Here is an 11436-nt window from a genome sequence, read left to right as displayed (position 1 = left end):
TATCTTGCTCAACATTATTCACAAAAGGAAGACCTGTAAACAAGTTAAATTATATTATATCTGGAAGAGTGAGGGAAATCATCAAGCATTGCTACAACGGAATGTTGTGAAGCCAATTAAAATTCAATAATTAAAATGGAAATTAAAGTTAGCTAAAGAGTGAGCTATGAACTGTTGGATTTTCCCATGGAAGCATAAGGAAAATTAAAGAAACTAGCTATACAACCTCATAGGAGCCCTGGGAAAGAGTCAGAGGAACACCTAGAGTGAAAAATGAACCAGCTGCCCAGGTGATGGAGTGGTAAAGAATCCGCCTGCAATGCAGGAGACACAAGTTCAATCCCTGGGTTAGGAAGATATCCTGGAGAAGGAAATGAAAACCCATTCCAGTATTCTTGCCTGGGGAATTTCATGGACAGTGGAGCCTGGCAGGCTATAGTTCCATAGGGTCTCAAAAGAGTCAGACACAACTCAGTGACCAAACAACAACAACAAATGAACACCCAATTGAGAAAAATTCAGAACAGAATGGCAGGAAATTTCATCATGTATTTACTCACCTGTACCCTTCTGCTTGGGGCAATGCAGTCTTGTTCAGCTCCCAGTTGCCTCCCTCAAACCAGAATGATCACAGAAAACCTTATCTGCAATGTTCCAACCTACTTAGGGGCTGCCTGGAGACTGGTGTCTGTTTCACGCAGTATTCTAACCTTAAACTGAAGAGCAGCTGGAGTATCTCATTACAGCTGTAGGCGGACTATACATATGTGGGGCCAGGGACAAAGGATAAGGGTGGAGACATAGACTAGACCATGTAAAACCCTGAGTAGAACTGGAGTGTGGATTTGGGGGATAGTAGGGCATTTCAAAAACAATCATAAACTCAGGAGAATCAAAAAGATTCACATATGCCAGACAAGATTATGACTCAGAAATGAACCAAGTTGTCCTCAGTTTTCCTTTGAGCTGATCCCAGGACTAGGAGTATGCCAAGCAAACTAGTGAAGGACTGTCAGGACATGAAACAAATCTACCAGCAGTGAGTGTTTGCCTGTTGTTTCAAGTACCCAACTGTGAACACACACAGGAACACATACACACACATGACATAAAGAGAGAAAGGAAAGGAGAAAGAAAGAAAAAAAGAAAAAGGAAACCATGGTCCAGGAAAGGAAGAAAATAAATTGGCACCGACTCTTCCTGAACAGTCACAGGAGCCACACTTAGCACACAGTGAGTGTCACACACTGTCCTGGGGAGGAGCTCCAGGTAGGATGCTGAGCTCAGCTTCCCCAGGAGCACATCAGGGCTCCATCTCCTGAAAACACACGACACCAGCAGAAAGCCTTGTCCACACCAGGGCTGTAAAGAACTGTCCACATGAAGCTGGGTGGGAAGGGAAGAGAAGCCGTCAGATCAGGACTGAGCCCCCGGGAGGGCCCCAGACGAGAAGGAGGAACAAGGGCTCAGAGGTCCTCCCTGGAGAGACCTGTGAACACCATGTACTGGGCACCACAGCCCTGGGACGACCCCATGAGGTCGCAGCCCCACAGCTGCTGTGAACCCAGGGGGACCCACAGGAGGCCTGGGAACCTGACTCCTCTCCTGAGACACACACCCACTCCTGCTCCTGGAACAGGCTGAGGGGGCGGCAGAACACTGCTCAGACTCGGGCTGATTTACTGGGCAGCCTGTGTGCCTCCAGCCCACAGATGCCCCCTCAGCGCCTCTGGATCCGGTTCACGCCCCCTGGGGCGAGGGCCACCCATGCTGGGCAGAGTGGGTAGTGCCCATACAAGGACACACCTGCAAGACATGGACGGATAACTAGTTTCGTGGAAATGGAGAAAGTTAAACAAATTGAAAAGACAGAGGAATTCGTCTCAAATGAAAGAATAAGAAAATAACACCTGAAAAATCAACTAATGAAACAGATGCATTGCTTACCAAAGTACTTTACCAGAATTCAAAGTGTCAGTAATAAGAATGCTAACTGAACTAGGGAAAAGAGTAAATGAATACAGTGAGACTGTTAACAAGTAACTAAAAAATATTTTAAAAAATAACCAGTCAGAACTGAATAACGCAATAACTCAGATTAAAAAAACACTCTAGAAGGAATTAATAGCAGATTAGGTGATACAGAAAAATTTATAAGTGACCTGGAAGACAGATTTATGTGAATCATGCGTTAGCATTAAAAACAGCAAAAAGGGAAACAAACTTTAAAAAAGAGAACAGTTTAAAAAGCCTCTTGGACAGCATCAGGTGTACTAACATCCTCATGATAAGAGTCCTAGAAGAAAGAGAGAGAGAGAAGGGCAGAAAAGGCATTTGATGAAATTATGGCTAAAAATATTCTGAACCTGCAGAAGGGAAAAGCTATCCAGGTGCAAGATGCACAGAGGACCCCAAATAAGATAAAACCAAAGAGGCCCACACCAAGACACATCAAAATTAAAAAGGCAGAAGTTAAAGATAAAGAGAGGATTCTAAAGGCAGCAAGAGAAAAATGATGAGTCACATACGAGGAAAAAGACACCAGGCTGTTGGCTGATTATTCTGCAGAAATTAGGCACAACAGTGTGGCATGATGTTTCTAAAGTGCTGAAAGGGAAAAACCTACAACCTAGGATACTAGGAAATAGATCCAATAATGTATAATAACCCTAAATGGAGTATAATCTATAAAATAATGAATCACTCAGTTGTATATCTGAAATAATATAATATTTTGTCAACTATATTTCAGTGAAAAAGACAAGAATGTTTGCTTTCCTGCTCATTAAAATCATACATACAAATTACAGAATTTAGGGGAAGAAAGGAGAGGTTAGAGAATAAATATAACCTATAATTAGCCTGTTGTGCTTGTGCTTAGTCACTCAGTCGTGTCCAACTCTTTGCGACCCCATGGACTGTAGCCCACCAGGCTCCTCTGTTCTTGGGATTCTCCAGGCAAGAATACTGGAGTGGGTTGCCATACCCTTCTCCAGGGTATCTTCCCAACCCAGGGATAAAACCTGGGTCTCCTGCATTGCAGACATATTCCTTACCATCTGAGCCACACGGGAAGCCCAATTAGCCTGTTAGAAAAATTTTAACATTTGGTACATATTTTTTGTCGTGATTTTCCTTTACAAATGTGTGAATTTGTATTTTATTTACAAATCAGATAATCTGCAACATGCAAACTGTATGCTTTCCTTTTGACTTAAGTATCTTCTGAAGCTCTCAAATATTATTTTCAAAATCCAGTATTATATTTTGCTTGTTTTGAGTAGTGTGTTGTCTTAATTTACTTTATTCTTTCATCATTTGGGTTTGCTTTAGCATTTTGATTAGTTCTTGCATATTTTGCCACTCATTCATAGATTCATACGGCAAAACTTTATTGAAAATATTTTATGTGCCCAGACACTTTTATCCACAAGTAATGAAAATAGGAAATAAAATTTTTAAATGACTTGATAGTCTAGTGGAGGATAAAGACTATGGATAAAATCAGAAGTATGTAGCTGTTAGGAGTGGGAGAGTTCCCCTTGAGAGATAACCCTGCAGTTTCTCACATTTCTGTGCACCTGATAAGCAGAGACTCTGACCACATTTCATCCCACACTAAGTTTTCAAGACATTTGTACAGTGAACATCCTTGCAATATAGAGACAGTGGCTCCCTGCAGAGACATGGAGGGCATGTTTGCTGCGCAGTAACGTAAAAAAAACCTCTCCCTCATGAGAAAAGGAGGGATGCTGAGAGCATACTGTCATTGACCCAGGATCCCTAGAGGCAAGGTTTTTTTCCTGTCCCTCAACTCACTGAATATTCAGGCATCACCTGGTACCTTCACTCCAACTTTAGAAATGGGAACCCAAGGAACTAGCACAACACACCTTGTTGTGGAGAACATTTCTGTAATATACTCTGTACACGAACTCATTACCCTGTAAACCTTAATCCTATACAATGTTCTATGTCAATTATGGCTCAACAAAGCTGGAAAATATGTCAATTATGGCTCAACAAAGCTGGTACTCTTATTTGGCTACAGCATTTGTTATGAATAATAAACATTCTTTCCTTTACCAGCATCTGTGAAACCAGGGCAAGCTTATTTGTTAGCTCACAAATTAGGTTGAAATCTTATATTCTTCATGATTCTTGACATAACACAATATGACTGAGCCAAAGGCTAGAACAGGACAAAGGTTAGAAAATAGCATTACATTAGGGAATGTTAACTTCCTTACAAAGAGAGAATTGGGCAGCCCCAAACCGCTACCAGCAACCCTGTAATAGCTGGTGAGTGTGTCTGGATATTAAAATTCCACAACATTCTAACCAGACACCTGCCATTTGAATGAGTAACTTCAGTGATACAGAGGCAAGGGAGCTGAATACTCAGAGGACTGACCAGAGAAGAAAAGTCATCAGCTGCAATCCAAACAACTTCCAGGATCAGAGAGCACACAAGGGAAGGTCAGACTGTGGGACACCAACGAATGCATTCTTTACCCTACCCACATCCATTTGTAGTCTCTATAACTGAGATCATGGGACAAATTCTGACCGTCCTCCATAGGAGGGAGACACTAGGACCACCTAGTTCTCTATAACTTCTTCGCCGGACATGGTGACTCTCCATAGGGTCATTAAATGCTGGTGCAGGTGGTCCATTGGGAGAAGAGTGGAGTTATATCTGGCATGATGCACATATGTGTCAAACGCCAAGCCCATCTTGCTCAACTTGCAGTGTCAATCCAGATGTGCTGCTGGAATGGGTGTGCACACCTTAACCATGAGGTGCCCTTGGGCAAACTTGGAAAGTCAGAGCTTGAGCCGTCTCCCTTCTTCCAAGTAGCTGCCCATTTTCTATAAAGTTCAAATGTAAGGCAAGAAAATTTCTGCCAATGTTCCCCTTGCCCCTTCTCAAAATTATCCACCTTATCCACACTGTTATCAGATAAGGGGGGAAGCAAGAAGTAGAAAAGGAGGGGAAATTTATAACCATTTATATAATACAGTGCCTCTTCAGGTTTACAAACATAAAAACAATCACCTTCCATGTGGCCTTGGACAAGTCAATAACCTCTGTGGTTTCTTTATCTGTAAAATGAGCTAATAGTTGAACTTACTTCATAGGGTGTTTGAGTCGTTGAGACTGCTGCCAGGAAAACAACAATCACTCAAACTATTGGGTAATATAATTGGTGCTGTTGCTCCATCAACACAACATTTCTGCTCCAGTGTGTCTGTGATTAAAATTATTTTTGTTTATTTTTTTTTTCTGCTTCACGGATCTAAGGTATGAGGAGAGCAGTTTTCCATGCTTTGTGAAGGGACAGTAGTTGTAATTTTAATTACTTTCTGAAGAGATAGAAAATCAAAATATCTGATTCTCATTTTCTGTAGAATATACAGTTTCTGTGGCAAATAAATGCTGAGGTACAGAAAAGAAAAACACAGTTATTCGTACTTCTTGGAATTGATCTTTCTTGGAAAATGGTAGCTGAAGAACATACTCTATTCTTGATACAAAACCAAGACTTGGGAGTACCCCATCATTGGGGACTAGCTCCACAGAGACAACCATTGTCCCGAGTCCTCGGGACATCTCTTTTTTATTATGTTGCATACGTGTGACAGTAAATCTGGTGTTTGCTGGGTGGTGAGTAATGAATGAGCTGTCTCCCTTGGATCCACCAGTTGTGTTGGGTACCTTAGACATGTTGTGTAACCATGAGGTCAGGGTTCTTCCTTGTAAGAGAGAACTAAAGATGTTTTAGAGATAAGGAACATAGACTTGATTAGAAGCAATTTCAAAAGTTTGTGACCAAATAATAAGTAAGATAAATGACCCTGAATTTCTGTGCATTTGAGCAATAGTCCTTGATATCTGTTTCTACTGTGAATGCCAAAATTCACGTGTGAAATTTTACAGATACTGTCTGACAGAGACTCTCTGTGGTCTGGAGAATAAGCAAAAGGTCTTCTTATGTGGAGGTCTTTTCTCCCAGCACAGATCCAAGATGTCCTCCATCCACAATAGGCCATTATGTTAAGCTTTTTGTTTGTTTGTTTCTGTTTTGTATCAACAATTAGACATCAAGACCTCAAAGCAGTAACCCTCTCTTTGCCCTCCGGAGTTGAGCTGATCACCATGCAGGCAGCTGGATCTGAATGCACAAAGGACTGGGGGCAATGCTGTGGAGCTAGTCCCTGATGATGAGGGTACTCCCAAGTCTTGGTTCTGTATCTAGACTAGAGTATGTTCTTCAGCTACAATTTTCCAAGAAAGATCAATTTGAAGTAGAACGAATAACTGTGTTTTTTTCTTATTCATCTGAATTTGTAGGTGGAAATCATGAACACTATATTGAGAAGACTTTCCTAGTTATCAGAACAATAGGTGTACTTGCTCCAGGACTTGGAAGAAATTGTTCTGATTGAAGATGGAGTGGATGAACATCCAGCAGATGTTAGAGTGCACGTAACCTAAGAAGAGCTCCTTGAACGCTTGTGAATCTGAGCATTTCCTATACATTATTTTCAACCCCTTCTAGTTCAGTTGGTAAAGAATCTGCCTGCAAGGCAAGAGACCCCAGTTTGATTCCTGGGTCAGGAAGATCTGCTGAAGAAGGGGTAGGCTACCCACTCCAGTATTCTTGGGTTTCCCTTGTGGCTCAGCTGGTAAAGAATCTGCCCACAATGTGGGAGACCTGGGTTCGATCCCTGGGTTGAGACTATCCCCTGGAGAAGGGAAAGGCTACCCACTCCAGCATTCCAGCCTGGAGAATTCCATGGACTGTATAGTCCATAGGGACACAAAGAGTCAGACACAACTGAGCAACTTTCACTTTCACTTTCTATAACAAATATGATATTTATTAATGTAACACTTTATTCCTGTTGCGATCTGATCACAATTATTCTGTGACTGTGACTGGCCTTCAAGTTCTCTCAAACATTGAGATCTGGTAAGTGCAAGAATACAAAGATGAAGAAGAACAGGTGATAGTTCTGAGATGTGGAGGAGAGGAACAGAAGCAGGATTGGGGGAACATGACCAAAGCCCCTGGGCCACCATCATCTGGAGCTTACCATCAATCTGTCCCCACAGTTACTATGGTTTGGGAGGCACTGTGTAGAAAACCGGAGTCAAAGAGAAACAGAAGTGGCTACTGGACGGTGTGGAGAGAATACACTAGAGTGCTTGGTGTGATGTTTGTGGAACAATGTGTTTCCATTCCTGTGTGTCGGCTGTTCAAATTTTTACCATGTCCAAGTCTGCCAGTTCAAGATATAAATCCAAATGCTCTTACAAAACACTTTGAATTCAGCAGGGAAGAGAAATGGTGGTAGTCAAGACAAACTCAGAGTGAGGAAATGTAAAAAACTTTAAATTTTGCACCACCAGCTGGGATAATCAAAAGATTAATTTTGGAAATATTAAGTATTGATGAACAAAGATCACCAGGTGGCCTTGGCAACTGAGCCAAGCAATTTGAGATAAAGTTTTAGGGTGTGTTTCCAGGAAGTTCCACTCCATTCAGCTCTATCAGAAATATAATTGGCAAAGATTTTTCATCTCATTCTGTGGATTGACTTCTCACTTTCTTCATAATTTCCTTTGACATGAAGAATTTTTGAATTTTGACAAATGTTAATTTATTTAGTTTTTCCTTTGGTGACATACCCAAGAAATCATAGCCAAATCCAATGTATTGAAATCATTCCTCAATGTTTTCTTCTAAGGGCTTCATACTTGTAGCTTGCAAATTTGGGTCTTGGACATGTTTTGAGGTTTCTATGTGTACGTGTGTCTGTGTGGTTTAAGATAGAGAGGTCTAACTTTATTCTTTTGTAGATTGATGTGTAGTTTTATCAGCATTGTTTGTTGAAAAGACTGCACTTTTCCCGTAAATGGTCTTAGGCAACCTTGTCAAACAACATTAATTTGTGTTACTTTTCATATTCTGTTCTATTTCACTGGTTTTTATATCTGACTTTATATCTCCCATTATTCACATTATTTTGATGATAATAGCTTCGTTGTAAGTTATGAAATCTGTAATTGTGAGAAACCTAAATGTGCTCTCTTTTTATTTTTTCTTTTCCAAGACTTGTTGGGGTGTATATAAAGTTCTATCAAATGTATAGATCAATTTGGTTAGTATTGTCATTTTAATATTCATGAACATGGTTGCTGCTGCTACTGCTGCTAAGTCGCTTCAGTTGTGTCCGACTCTGTGCAACCCCATAGATGGCAGCCCACTAGGCTCTTCTGTCCCTGGGATTCTCCAGGCAAGAACGCTGGAGTGGGTTGCCATTTCCTTCTCCAATGCATGAAAGTGAAAAGTGAAAGTGAAGTCACTCAGTCGTGTCCGACTCTTAGCGAACCCATGGACTGCAGCCCACCAGGCTCCTCCATCCATGGGATTTTCCAGGCAAGAGTACTGGAGTGGGGTGCCATTGCCTTCTCCGATGAACATGGTTAACTTGCTAATGTTTGTGTCTTTATTGTCTTCAAACAAAATTTTTAAATGATACATTTCTTTTCTCTTTTGGTTATTTCTGAATATTTTTGATAATATTTTCAATGAAATAGCTTTTTAAATTTTCTTCTCAGACTGTTCATCATTTGTATATAGAATGGAAATGATTTTTCTGTATTGACATTTTATCCTACACTTTTGCTGTAATTGTTCTTTAGCTATAAGCAGTTTTTTTTTTTAATTTTATCTTTATGGATTTCTACACACATGATTATGTCATCTCAGAACAGAGATAATTTTAGTTATTTTGAAGTATAGTATTTCTTTTTTGTTTATTTTCTTATTTTAGTTGAAATTCTATGTTGACTAGACAAGGCACATGCAAGTAAATTTTCATATTATTCATCTTAAGAAATGCTTTCAGAATGAAGAAAGAGGACAAGAGGAAGGCAGGGAGAAAAGAGGAATCTTGAATTATACACAAGCATCCTCTTGTGCCACAAGTAAATAATTACTTTTATTTCTCCTCAATCACTTCCTTGAAGAGACTCATCAGTGTACATAGACAGCAAATATTTGCTCATCACATGGTATATTGATGTGGATTTTTTTAAAAAATAAAAATTTGAGGCCAGTATTATTTGTCTCTAGGAGGTGGTCTCGTTTAGTGAGTTATCAGTGGTGTGAGTAGGCTGATACTGTGTTGGCAGTTGCTGAAGAAGAAAGTGGAATCAAGAGATGAGGTTCCTATTGGGGGAGAAGACTGCCTGCCTCTGTGATCAGAGGAACAGTCCCCAGAGAGGGGAAAACCTATGATGCAGCAGACAGAGGCGGGCTGACTTGAACCACATCCGTATCAGTTACTGTTGCTGGTCCAACAAATGACCAAAAGCTTTGTGGCCTGAAACAACAATACTGCTACATTTCTGGAGGTCAAAAATTCAACATCCGTTCAAGTTCTTAGGGGAAAATCTACTTGATTGCCTTTTCCAGCTCTTAGAGAACTCCTTCATCTATTGCCTTGGGCACTATTTTACCATCTTCAAAGCCATCTGCATAGCCTCTTTGGCTTAGTTGGCTTAAAGCTCAACATTCAGAAAACTAAGATCATGGTATCCAGTCCCATCACTTTATGGCAAATAGATGGGGGAACAGTGGAAATAGTGGCTGACTTTTTTGGGGGGGCTCCAAAATCACTGCAGATGGTGATTGCAGCCATGAAATTAAAAGACACTTGCTCCTTGGAAGGAAAGTTGTGACCAATCTAGACAACATATTAAAAATCAGAGACATCACTTTGTCAACAAACCATCTAGTTAAGGCTATGATTTTTCCAGTAGTAATGTAAGCATGTGAGAGTTGGACTATAAAGAAAGCTGAGCACTGAAGAACTGATGCTTTTGAACTGTGGTGTTGGATAAAACTCTTGAGAGTCCCTTGGACTGCAAGGAGATCCAACCAGCCCATCCTAAAGGAGATCAGTCCTGAGTGTTCATTGGAAGGACGGATGTTGAAGCTGAAACTCCAATCCTTTGGCCACCTGTTGCAAAGAGCTGACTCATTTGAGAAAAGACCCTGATGCTGGGAAAGATTGAGGGCAGGAGAAGAAGGTGTCGACAGAGGATGAGATGGTTGGATGGCATCACCAACTCAATGGACATGAGTTCAGGTAAACTCTGGAAGTTGGTGATGGATAGGGAAGCCTAGCGTGCTGCAGTCCATGGGGTAGCAAAGAGTCAGACACGACTGAGTGACTGAACTGAACTGATAGCCTCTTTGAATCTCTCATCTAAAGCTCCTATATTACCACCTCCTCTGTGACTGTAATCCTCCCAAGTCCCATGTATGAGAGATTCATGATGATACTAGGATTACCCAGGTAATCCAGGAACATTCCAATCTCTTTATTTTAATTATCTTTACAGATAATTTCTTTATCTATATAAAATAAAGATAATTAACTCTTTATCTTAAAGTCCTTCTAACCTGTCAGCTCATGTAGCTATTCTGCTCAAAACCTGTATTATTTTCCATTTCTCTGAGACTAAACTCCTTTCTAAAGCCTAATGACAGAGGCCCCTGGGCCCCACTGGTCCTCTGGCCTTATCTTCAACTCCTGTCTCCCCACCTCACTAAACTCCACCCACATCAGCTGACTTGCTGGCCCTTAAATGCTATATAACACTCTTTCTTCCTGAACTTTGCATTTTCTGTTCCAGAGAAATGAAGGGAGCTACTATCTCTGTTTCAAGGCTGTTTCTTGTATAAATGAAAAGTTGTGTGGGATGAAGGGTAGTTGATTCCTAAGAGATGTACAGAAATGTGAGAGATTATGCAGAATTATCTCCAACAAGCACTTACCCATCTCTAACAGCTGAATACTCCTGATTTCATTTATAGTCTCATCCTCCACTAGACTATCAACTAAAGACATTTCTCATTTTAATTATTGATATTTATTGATAAAACAATGTCCTACTAAAGAATGTTCAATAAAGTTTGCTGATTAAGTCAATGAATGGCAAAACATGTAAGAACTAACTAAAATACTGAGCAAAAAAAAAAAAAAAATATATATATATATATACACACACATATGTCTGAATCACTTTCCTGTACAGCAGAAATTAACACATTGTAAGTCAATTATACTTCAATAAATTTTTTTAAATAAATAAAGAACTTCTAATAATTCTGGGGTTTTGTTTTTTAATATTTATTTGGCTGCACTGGGTCTTCATTGGGGCATGCATGATCTTCAGTTGCAGCTTGTGAGAGAGTTGAATTGCAATGTTGTGTTAATTTCTGCTGTTCAGCAAAGTAATTCAGTTATATATACAAATATATATATTCTTTTTCATATTATTTTCCTTTATATTTACCATAGGATATTGAATATGTAATAGCTCCCTATGTGATTATAATAGCTCTTACAACAGTA

This window comes from Bos taurus, chromosome 13, assembly GCF_002263795.3.
Source record: "Bos taurus isolate L1 Dominette 01449 registration number 42190680 breed Hereford chromosome 13, ARS-UCD2.0, whole genome shotgun sequence".
NCBI lineage: Eukaryota > Metazoa > Chordata > Mammalia > Artiodactyla > Bovidae > Bos > Bos taurus.
The sequence above is the reverse complement of the archived record's forward strand: the minus strand, read 5'-3'. Positions refer to the sequence as shown.